The sequence below is a fragment of the Vicia villosa genome, unplaced genomic scaffold (genome assembly GCF_029867415.1).
Source record: "Vicia villosa cultivar HV-30 ecotype Madison, WI unplaced genomic scaffold, Vvil1.0 ctg.001617F_1_1, whole genome shotgun sequence".
Taxonomy (NCBI): domain Eukaryota; kingdom Viridiplantae; phylum Streptophyta; class Magnoliopsida; order Fabales; family Fabaceae; genus Vicia; species Vicia villosa.
This window is the reverse complement of record NW_026705675.1, coordinates 242,024-254,192: the sequence shown is the minus strand read 5'-3', so window position 1 is coordinate 254,192 and position 12,169 is coordinate 242,024. Positions and strand designations below refer to the sequence as shown.

The 12,169-nt window shown below is 30.4% G+C and overlaps 1 long non-coding RNA gene across 4 annotated transcripts; it reads left to right on the top strand.

Annotated features, from left to right (window-relative positions):
* The first annotated feature begins 8,238 nt into the window (after positions 1–8,238).
* LOC131636030 (uncharacterized) lies at positions 8,239–12,017 on the top strand. 4 transcript variants are annotated; one of them, XR_009293931.1, is made up of 10 exons: positions 8,239–8,799; positions 8,905–8,985; positions 9,084–9,176; positions 9,270–9,380; positions 9,663–9,956; positions 10,061–10,319; positions 10,437–10,514; positions 10,603–10,709; positions 10,893–10,952; positions 11,637–12,017. It is a non-coding gene; the product is annotated as an uncharacterized LOC131636030 (long non-coding RNA). The 4 variants fall into 4 exon arrangements; XR_009293929.1 differs by having other exon boundaries at positions 10,593–10,709; XR_009293930.1 differs by having other exon boundaries at positions 9,270–9,426; positions 10,593–10,709.
* Positions 12,018–12,169: the final 152 nt, after the last annotated feature.

Here is a 12,169-nt window from a genome sequence, read left to right as displayed (position 1 = left end):
ACTCATTAAATTAATACTTAATAAAATTAACTAATATTTAAAATCTAAAAACTATTCTACCTTTATCTGTTTTTAGCTCAAGAATATGGAAAGAAAAAGGGTTACACTTTATCATTATAAAATAAATAAAATAATTATTAAAAAATAGAAAAATAAAAAAATAATCATACAACATATAAAAAATGACTTACAAAGTAATTTAATTCATTTATACTTTGAAATATGTCTAACACCATAGGATCACAATTTTATAACAACTTGCGCAACAATATTGCCTCGTGGTTTCAACGTGATCTTCATCCACATACAAATTATGATCTTCATCCACATACATATTTCATTTATACTTTGAAATATGTCTAACACTATATGATCACAATTTTATAGATGATCTAACATATTTATAACAACTTCCGCAACAACATTGCCTCGTGGTTTAACGTGATCTTCATCCACATATAAATTATGATCTTCATCCACATACAAATTATAAAAAGAAAAGAATAACAAACTTGACCTAGAATGTATGCCTCATGGTTTCAACGTGATCTTCATCCACATACAAATTATGATCTTCATCCACATACAAATTATAAAAAGAAAAGAATAACAAACTTGACCTAGAATGTAAAAAAAAAAAATACAGAAAATAAGTTGGAACAATAATATTTATAATTTTTAAGAGCATATTATAGAACATAAATATGTGTAGTGGTTGAATAAAAAAGTAAATAGATTTACCTTATACCACATGATCCTAATGAGTCTTGATGTCTTCTCATCTATCAAAATAAAAATTATATAAATAAACCAAATTATGTCTTATTTTATGGTTGAATTTACTATGAATATTGGGATTCACCTTATACCTCACTGATAGTGACATTTCATATTTCATTTCATATATAATAATAAATGGGAAGTGAATGGAATACTTTATATAAAGAAAAAACAGTGAAAGTGGAAACATGTAAAATTGCAAACGTAACGTCTGATAAATGTAGAGTAAAAAGATATAATATTCAATTAAATAGATCCGTTATAGTTATGAATATGTAGAGTAAAAAAAATTTAATATTCAATTAATTAATTACGTTATACTATGTAGAAAAGGTTTAGTTGAAATGGCAAAATCATGTTAAAAGCTATTTATGACATGATATTAATATGTTTTTGGAGTCTCTCTTTATATAATATAAACAAATTATTTAAATTAATTTCAAAGAAGATATGTTGTTGTAATGAATTGTTTCTTCATGAAATAAGATTTTAATATATATTGTTTTTATAATCTTAGTAAATTATTATATAAAAGATTTCTCTGACATTTTTTATTAGGAATTTTTTACTTACATATTGAATTGTATTAAATATTATATTATATAAAATGTAAATATAAAATTTTATTATTTTTATTATTATTATTATTATTATTATTATTATTATTATTATTATTAATATAGTGCCAATTTGATAATTATTATTAATAATTATATATTGAATTGTATTAAATATTATATTATATATATAATATTTATATTATTATTATTAATAGTAGCGTCAAAATATTATATTATTATTATTATATATTTATTATTATTATTGATTATATATATTATATTTATTTTTAATAGTGATATCTAAATGTTATATTATTACTATTATTATTAATTTTTAAAATAAAAAATAGTAACATTCAATGATAATAGGAGTTATAAAGGTAGTAAAATGTTACTTGAGAGGCATTCAATTATAAAATATAGATATAAAATTATATTATTTTTAGTTTTAATATTATTATTATTATTATTATTGTTATTATTACTATTATTATTGTTGTTATTATTTATTTATTATTATTGTTGTTGTTATTATTAATTATTTATAATTAATAAAGTGTCAATTTGAATATTATATTATATTATTATTATATATTTATTATTATTATTATTATTTATTTTTAATATATGGTCAATTTAGTAAATAACACATTAGGATTTTTGTTAAGAATGATTATCATGATGACACGTGCCTAGGGTTGCCATCATGACAACCTTCCATTTATATATATTAAGATTAAGATATTCATGAAACTATTATACTTGGAACACCATTTCTAACCTTATTATATCCTTTTACTGTTAGCGATACCGCAATAACTACAAATGCTCTGGGAAGAACCATTAAATTTGAATTTTTAAATCAGCCAAAAATTAGGGATCTTAATTCCATTAAAGAAAAAAGTATATTCCATGTGAATCAAATAGATATAAAAAGAAAACAAATTAATTTTATTAATAAAGAAATTCATTATAAAAGAATAGATGAACAATTACAATCTAAGAAAATTCAAGAAAAAATCAAGGAAATACAAGATAAATTTGTTAAAGACCTTTGTTCAGAACAACCTAACACTTTTTGGAAAAGAAAAGTTCATGTTGTATCTTTACCTTATGAACCTAATTTTAAGGAAATGAATATACCAACTAAAGCTAGGCCGATTCAGATGAATAAACAACATCTGGATTATTGCAAAATTGAAATACAAGATTATTTAAAATAGGGCCTAATTAGGCCAAGCAAGTCTCCTTGGAGTTGTTCTGCCTTTTATGTTGTCAATGCCTCTGAATTAGAGCGAGGAAGTCCTCGTTTGATAATTAATTATAAACCTTTAAATACCGCATTACAATGGATTAGGTATCCTATTCCTAATAAGAAAGATTTAATTAATAGATTACATAATAAAAGTGTATATTCTAAATTTGACCTTAAATCTGGATATTACCAAATTTAATTAAAAGAGGAAGATAAGTACAAAACCGCTTTTGTAGTACCTTTTGGACATTATGAATGGAATGTTATGCCTTTAGGATTAAAGAATGCACCTTCAGAATTCCAAAATATTATGAACAATATATTTAATGATTATTCTCACTTCACCATAGTTTATTTAGATGATATTTTAGTTTTCTCAGATTCTATTAATCAACACATAAGTCATATGAATAAATTTTATGAAATAATTAAGACTAATGGTCTAGTTTTATCTGAAAAGAAATTAAAAATATTCCAATCAAAAATTAGATTTTTGGGTTTTGATATCAGCCAGGGAATGCACACTCCTATTAGCCGGTCTCTAGAATTTGTTAGTAAATTCCCAAATGAAATAAAAGATAAAAACCAGCTACAAAGGTTTCTAGGTTGTCTTAATTATGTCTCAGATTTTATTCCCAACCTTAGGACTATTTGTGCACCATTATTTAAACGTCTCAAGAAAAATCCTCCTCCTTGGGATGACTCTATGTCTCAAAGTATTATTCATTTACAGAGAATAGTCAAAAAATTACCATGTCTAGGAATCCCATGTCCTAGTGCCAAATTAATAGTTGAAACAGATGCCTCTGACCTTGGGTTTGGAGGAATTTTAAAACAAATACTTCCGGGTTCAGATAAGGAACAAGTTGTTAGATATTATTCTAGGACGTGGTCTTCTGCCCAATTAAATTACAGTACTATTAAAAAAGAAATTTTAGCAATTGTTTTATGTATTATGAAATTTCAAGATGATTTATTTTCAAAATCGTTTTTATTAAAAACTGATTGTAAATCTGCAAAAAATGTCTTACAAAAGGATGTAAAAAATCTAGTTTCTAAACATATATTTTCCAGATGGCAATCTTTACTTGCATGTTTTGATTTTGAAATCATGCATATTGAAGTAATTAAAAATGCTTTGCCTGATTTTTTGACAAGAGAATTTCTGCAGGGTAACCATGAACAACAAAAAGACGAATACTAAAGCGTCTTATGGCCCCCCATTACCCTCAAATGATAAGCAGATTATTTTGGGTTCACCCACCTACTTATCAAAGATTAGCCCTCCTAGTTCCTCCTCAAAGGGGTCTGGAGTAAAAATTGAACTGGTTTCTCCTTTACAGTTCACCCAGAAAATTACGGCTTCCCCTTCTCCTCAGAAGGCTTCGCCATCAAAGTTAGCATATTACACTCCTCCTCCTACGGATAGGACAACTTTTATTACAAAAAAAATTTCATTGCCTATTATTCCTTTGGAACAACATTACTGCCCTCAGGGCTCTTCTTTGACACAGGTTATTACAAAAATATTTCCTCAAGGATTCTTCTTTTTGCCAAAAGATACATTAAAAACAAGAGAATTTTATGAGTTTATTCTAGTAGACTCAGACTCCATTACTGTCACTCATGAATATGATAACTCAGTTATTAAATTTTCAAAATTTAAAATTAATAAGGTCTTATCACCCGCTGATTGGAATCTTCCTCCAACAGCTGTTAAATCATTTTCAAGACAATACACTCCTCAACATTACAGCTATCTTGATTACATGGATGCTTGGTCCAATTTTCTCTGTGTTAAACCTTTTGAACATACCTGGTTCATCTGGTTTAATAAGAATATTTCATTATCTTTTCCTAACTGGTTTATACAATGGTTCAATGTGTATGGACTCAATGAAGATATATTTCCAGATTATGCCGCTAAAGCTTATAGGGAATTTACTTCCACTGTTACGTGCCCTAAACACAAGTCTTTACTGGCTTTTTGCGCCGTTTTTGGAATTAACTGGATTACCTCTTGGACATTCTCCTCTGAACAAATATGGGCAGAGTGCCCCGCCCAGCAATTAGTCAAACAGATATCTATTAAATGGTGGGTTAGGTTTAACCCTGAATTACTATCACCTAAAACCTTACAAAACTGGTTTAAAGATCATCCAAGATTATGTAAAACTTCATCTACTTCTGAAGATACTTCTTTTTTAGCAGACAAATCCAAGGTATTAGCCACATTATCCTCTACGGCAGATCCAAGTGAATTCGTAGAGAAATTAAAAGATGTTATGTCTGCCTTTTCCGAAAGTGATAGTGCTTCCAGCACATCTGATATGGTCCCGGAAAATGAAGACGACTGTTATGGAATTCCAGATCTCTAAGGAGAATCTATTATGTTACAAGACACTTTTACCAAAATAAAATTACTATTATTCAATTTAAGAGTTTTGTAGAGAAATTAATGTGTTAATTTTATCATATTCTTTGTATGATATTTATTTTAATTTACATATCAACACAAATAAAATATTATTCATTTATAAATATTATTTTGATAAAATATATTTTAACGCATTATTTGTATGATATTTAAGAATGCAATTTCATGGATATCATTCATTAGACTAAGATAAAATTTTAAGATGCAATTTTATGTATGAAATTATAAATTTATTTTGATAATAATAATTTTTTTTATGGTAATATAGGAATGATTAAACATTGTTATATTTTCCTTTATACATGTATGTATAGTTCAATAATTTTTTTTATATAAAAATTGAATCAACCGAACTAACTCAAACCGCATTAGTTGTATTTGGTTTGTTTTATTATTTTTAAAACTTAACCAAATAGAATCATATGTTTTTCTCTCTTGCAGTTCAGATAATTTTTAGCATCAGAATCGTCAAAACTGCATCTAAAACACCCCTAATCTTTTGTAAATGTGTTCTCTCACACAATGTTTTGCTCCTTCTCCTCTCATGCTAGCCTCTTCTATGTTAAACTTTAGTCATCTCCAAAAAATAAACTAAATAAAAATAGTCACCCCCCCTATTGGAACCGGATCGTCTAACGTTAACGCGCCAAAGTCACTCTATCTTTTGAAAACTTTTGACCGTGTGATTAATTTGGTGATCTAGATTGCGCCACATGTCCATTTTAACCATGTTTTTATTCTGCAACACTTCATGTAGTGTTGCCATTTTCGAGTTCAAAATTTATAACGCCGTGTGTAGCCCGATTGCTCTGATGTGTTGTGCCCTAGTGTTCAAGTGCCGCCTATAAACCAACACTAGTACCTCTATGCCCACACCTTTAGGCTCGGCCCCAGAGACAGAGACGCATCCGGAGCCAGTGTAGCAGATGGTGACTGTAACACCCTTTTTCTAACCCCAAATAATTTCAATATGATAAGTGAGTAGTATAACATGCATATAACAAAAGGGTACCACATGTTGTTTCCACAACAATGAAAACCAACAATACAAACATAAACAAACACCTGGTCATATTTATAACACATATTAAACTTCTTGTTTTCTCAAATATGCATATCGCAACGAAATATTTCTTCTTAAAACAATTTCAATGGTCATATGCCATACTACGATCATCTACCAACATAATGACAATATCATCTCATTAATAAATCATATGAATTCAAACATCGGCACCAAGACCATTTAACATAATATATCTAAATACAATGTCAAATAAGAGAATATAACAATATCTCATAGCAACAAACATGAATTCAAATACCCACTGTGTTATATGACTAGAGCATCGACTCACTACCTAAATAAGCAAAATAACCGAACAAGCTCATCGGCTAATCTTCGTGCAAGCATAACTATTCTTCGGAACCTGCGCGATGTCGCATAGAACATCATTACAACAGAAGGGTGAGAATCCACATCATTATAAGCGTATATTATATGAACAATGAATATAACATGAATATCCAACAATTCATCACACTTCATAATCACATGAGTTCTACAATTATCACACATAACATAATTATCATGGATATTCAACCAAGATAGCAAGTTCCAATTATCACATAAGCACACATCAAATTAAAACACAACACATAGCAACCAATGTGACTCAAATGCAATTTAATGCGACTCATGCATGTGGTACCATCGTGAACATCAAAGCCACGCTCCCGATCCAGACTAGGATCCAAGCCAACAATATGAATTTAATAGTTCACCGCTTCCATTTCCACACTAGGATTAAAGCTACAACCTGAATACAATTTCCCCATGAATGCATGTGTAGAGAATATAAAATTTGTCCACGCCTCATCTATCATATAAGAAAAGGGAGAGGGTTTGGATGACTTTGGTGATGTGGTGACTTGGTGACTTTCCCTCGTGTTGATTAAAACTCTTAAATACCCTTATTAGTCCATAAATAAGCCAGGTGGCTAGGTTAACAATTAATCATGTTTTATTATAAGAAAAATCCAATTGTTGCCAAACTCCTTCAACATATGTATCCTTTGTGTAACGGAACAATCGCCTCTCACTTAGGGGTGTAATCGGATCGGTTTGGACCGGTTTTTGGTTGAAAAAAGGTCCGAACCAATGATATTTCCATTGGTTTGGTTTGGTTCGGTTTTCAACAATTTTCAAAAATGGAACCGAACCAAACTAATTGGTTTGGTTCGGTTTGGTTTGGTTTGGTTGATCGGTGTACAATGTTTATTTTTTAAAATATTATATTCATCCGTAAATTCTCCATTATCGTGTTTTTTGGTGTATTTTATACTATTATTTTTTTAAACATTATATTCATCTGTATATTCTCCATTATCATATTTTTTGGTGTACTTTATACTATTATTTTTTTAAATAATATGTTTCATGCTATATTTGTTCAAACAAATTACAAGTTGCTCTTATTCCATACGAAATGGTGACATGATTTCCATTGCATCATGAAATAAGTTTCCTATCAAATATAAAAGTTAACACTTAGTATCAGAAAGTTGGAAAGGGATTTCAAAACTTAACATATAGAATATAAAAAAACGCACACTCATTAACATGTTTCACACCTCAAACACACATCAAAACTATTTTGTAACAAGGTCTAAATAAGTTTTGATGAAGAAAAAGAAGAAGAAAAAGGTACAAAAATATATGAAAATTAACAAAGAGAACTTGAACACGAAGAAGACGACCATAACATATCATAATGAAGGTAGTGAAAGGAACAATAGTTGTGGGCAGCAAGAGCAGCAGTTATGTGAAAGCATAACTTTTGTGACTTATGGTTTCTACTGTCTATGCTTTAGAGTTTGATTCTAGATGCGTGTTTTGCTTAAAGGAAGGAAGTGTAAACAAAGATGGATAATGGTTGGACCGATAAAAAATTTGAGTTTAATGATGGGTAGAATAAAATATTTAGAGCGTCATTATTTCCATTGGTTCGGTTCATCGGATTGGCGGTTCCTAAAAACTAAATCCGAGAACCGAACCAAACCACATCGGTTTTTATTGGTTTGGTTCGGTTTTTGAACCAAACCAATAATAATCGGTTTAATTTCGGTTTGGTTTGGTTTGGATTGTCGGTTTAATTGGATTTTTTTTATCCGCTTACACCCCTACTCTCACTCATCATCCACGTTCTTTCATTGCATGTCTCATATCCCAACTCCTTATGTTCTTTCATTCCACAACCTTTCCACGGTTTCTCAAAAACTGTTTCTCTTCCATCCCAAAAATCTTCCCTCTCACGATCGTATCTCTTTTTCTCTCTTACGTCTTTCTATGCAACTGATTCCTTCTCCCTTTCTTCTCTTCTGCCTTCTAACTCTTCTTCAAAAACCTGACACCAAAATATGTCGTGAGAGAACAATGATGAACAAATTTGAGTATTCAAGCGATTTCAACGATTTCGGTGGAAACGAGTTTGAGTATTCAAGAGATTTCAATGCTTTGAATAATAAACTGATGATGACACTGACGATAGCTATGTTTGGTTTGGCGGCGAGTTTCATAAAATCACGGTAAAAACTTCTTCAAAATCGCGTCTGGAAGGACTTTGCACGTGCGTTTGGTCGCGGAAAAGCCAAACCAAACAGGCACGATGACGATGATGAGTACGATATGGATGAAGATGACGACGATGAGGACGAATATAATGATGAAGAATCTGAGGAGGATGGGACTGAGACCGAAAAAGAAGGTATAATCTTGATTATTTGAATTGACAAAATCTTAGTTTAATAAACTTATATTTATTTTATAAATTTGAACAATCACTTTCTATACTTTTTATACTTTAAATTAGTCCATCCTTTATAAATTAGCACGACTTCAATCAGCGGGGAGTAACAAACGGAATCTCGTCGGAAAAATGGTTAACGCAAAGGTAGGTCGTAGAAAATAGTACTATCAATTGTTAAATTCCTTCTATTTTGAAGTGATTTTTGTTTGAAATCTAATTCGGTTTTGATTTTTGTTGAACAGTTTCACCAATACTAGGTCGTCGGAAGGGTTCTTCTCACCGAAACCGATGAGCACCCGAAAATTTACTGCATGAAGCTTTGGGCTACCAATGAGGTTCGTGCCAAATCCAAATTCTGGTACGTATCTAATTCAAAACTTTCTGAGTTGATGTATTGAATATGATGTTTAAATACTTTGTTTATACAGGTAAAGTGGTCTGGAGTTAGAACACAACATTCTACTAATCCCTTTGTTGATGATATGTATGAGCGGTTGAAAGAGAGCTTGACAGATTAAGAGAGCTTGACAAATTACGAGGTTGTCATTTACCGTTGGCCCGTAATATATAATGGTTTTAGAAAATGTATGTCAAATCTTATTATCACTTTTCTGTTTCATCATACTGGTTTCCGACACATGTAAACTCTCATTTTCTTAGCTCCTTACCATTTTGTTCTTCTCTTCCTTCATTTGTTTCATTCTTTTGGATTTGGTTCGTGTTGTGTTGAGAATTTTAGTATTGGTATGTATGGTTAGTATATGTGATTAAGTGATTATTAATTCTTTCTTTTACAATTAGAATTTTGTTTTCTGGTACAGGAAAAGACAATTGGTTGTGTGGTACCTTTTAATGTGCAAAAGAGAGTTAAAATAAGTGCACAAAAAGAGTCAAAGGGTAAGAAACTTTGGTTGAGGAAGAGCCTCACAGGGTTTGTACTTATTTATCTCATTAATTTTCAAGAATTTTGTTAGTTGTCATGCTATATTCTTATTCTATCTTCCCAAATATTGGTACATCATGGGAATCTGGAGTAAGAAGAAGCAGCAGGTTCAAGACAAGGCCTTTGGAATATTGGAAAGAGGAAATAATGGTGTATGGTCGTGTACATGAGAGTGAGTACAATGATAGTACTTTTAATATGTAAAAATTTGGTACAAACTTTTGTTTCTTTATGGGAATATGTGTCATTAGATTGTTTTTGGCATTATTTGTACAGGTTTAAGTACTGTCATTGCGGTGAAGTGTTTGGTTCTTGGAAGTGATGGGAATCAGACTATGGTGGTGAAATCATTTATGTCAGATAAATACAAGAAGCTTTTTGAGATTTCTTCTAGATATTGAGAGTGAGAGAAGAGCTTTAGGTTTATTGTTTTTTTAGGTGTGTCGTCTTTAGTGTATATATATCTACAGAAAATCGCGCGATTCATAATTAGCATGATTCATTGCCACTATTTGATGGTTCTACCAAACAAAGGGTTAGCATAGATTATGTTATTTCTCATTTCACACATAGTATATATGCATCAGAATCAACTACACTATAATTCATAATCATTTTTTTGTTCAACTAAAGTTATTTTATCTGTCTTCAGATGAGCATCGACGTATTGAGGACAAAAAGAAACACACATAGTGAAACAGGAAGAGCATCCCTAAATTTAATCGGACATGTAAGTTATATAAATTAAAAGAGGTAGCCCTGGCCAACTCTAATGATATATGATGTATTTATTTAAAGAATGTATTAGGCATTTGTAGGTGTGGACACTATGGACAGAAAGAAAGGTCTTGGATACAGTTGATCCAACACTGAACCACTCTTATCCTCCTGCTATAGTTCTGAGATGCATTCAAATTGGATTCTTGTAAGTGCAAGAAAATGCCATGAGTAGATCATCAATGTTAGAAGTTGTTTTCATGCTATGCAATGAAACACCTCTTTACCAACCTCACAAACCAGTATTCTTATTCAAAATGTTAATCCTGAATTTGCTATTTATATTGTTCTTCCTCAAATTGCTTACTTTGAATTCATTCCATTGACACAGCTTGATGGAAATTGGTTAGAGCTTGAGCCGATTTAGAGATTGATGTCAGCATGGATCAAGGTATGGTTGGCATTGGCAAGTAAATATTTGGAAATAGATTTCATCATCTTTACATTTTGGTAAATCCTTTCACAAACTGATTTTTGAACTTTTAACTGTTTTAGTCACTTTTTTTACTTTCAAAGTTGGAAGTGATGAACTTTGAACGATGAAGATGTGTTATCACGTTTCCACTCATTTCTTATTACTTTGGTCACAGTATTGTATAATGATAGTGTGATATATAGAGGCTTCTTGTAATCTATATGAAGAAAAAGAAATGTGCAAGTATTTTTTTGTTTTCCTGAGTTATTGATATCACCATTATTAGAATGTTGTCGTGATTATTTTTGTAAATAAACTGTAAGTATTTGTTTCATATGTTGTTATCTACTATTGAAAATGTTTGATCGCGGTTATTTCAAATCATACTGTGGGTGGCCAGTGAGAAAGCTCTTTTAGGTATCCAATATATTCTAGGATATATTTTTACTTAATTCGATTTTATGTTTTGTTGTTCAACTAAGAATAATCTTAAGTGTTACTATATGCGCACAAAATTTGGCAACTTTTTTTCATATATGGATATCTTCTCTATCTATTCCTCTGATATAAAATGTGTCTTCATATTCCTGTTCATGAAATGGAAGTTACTTTGCTAGGAAACTGATCTCATCTATGTGTTTTATGTTCATTTTTTTCTAGGTGGGATGTCTTGGATTCCACACTATCTTCATCTTTTGATGTTTGAGTTACAAAATCTGCATTTGGTATTGATAAATTAAGCCATGGTAATCATGGAATCAACATAACTTCTACGTCTTTTAAAAATGGGATGAGAAAGGGATCTGAAGGATTGAAGTCAATTGGTCGATCGCTTCAATTGGTGCTATCTGGGGCGCGTTTCCAGAAGATCCCCAAGAAAAAATGATACTCTCTTGGAATTAATTATTTGTTATCTCATGCATTTTGTCTGTGTATGTGGATCCACTGTTTTTTATCTCTGTCATCAATGATCAAATACAATCATTGATGCTTACTATCTTATACACATGCCTCTCCAATTTCTTACCGCTTAAATTGTTTCTGCCTAAATATTTTTCCTTATTGTATATATTTCTACTTAAAAATTTCATTTTATCTTAGGTTGATATACGTAATCAACTAAAAGGATTGTTTTAAGTTTGAAGAAAATTTAGATGTTGTTTTTGATTTTTGGTGTAGCTGCCATACGACTT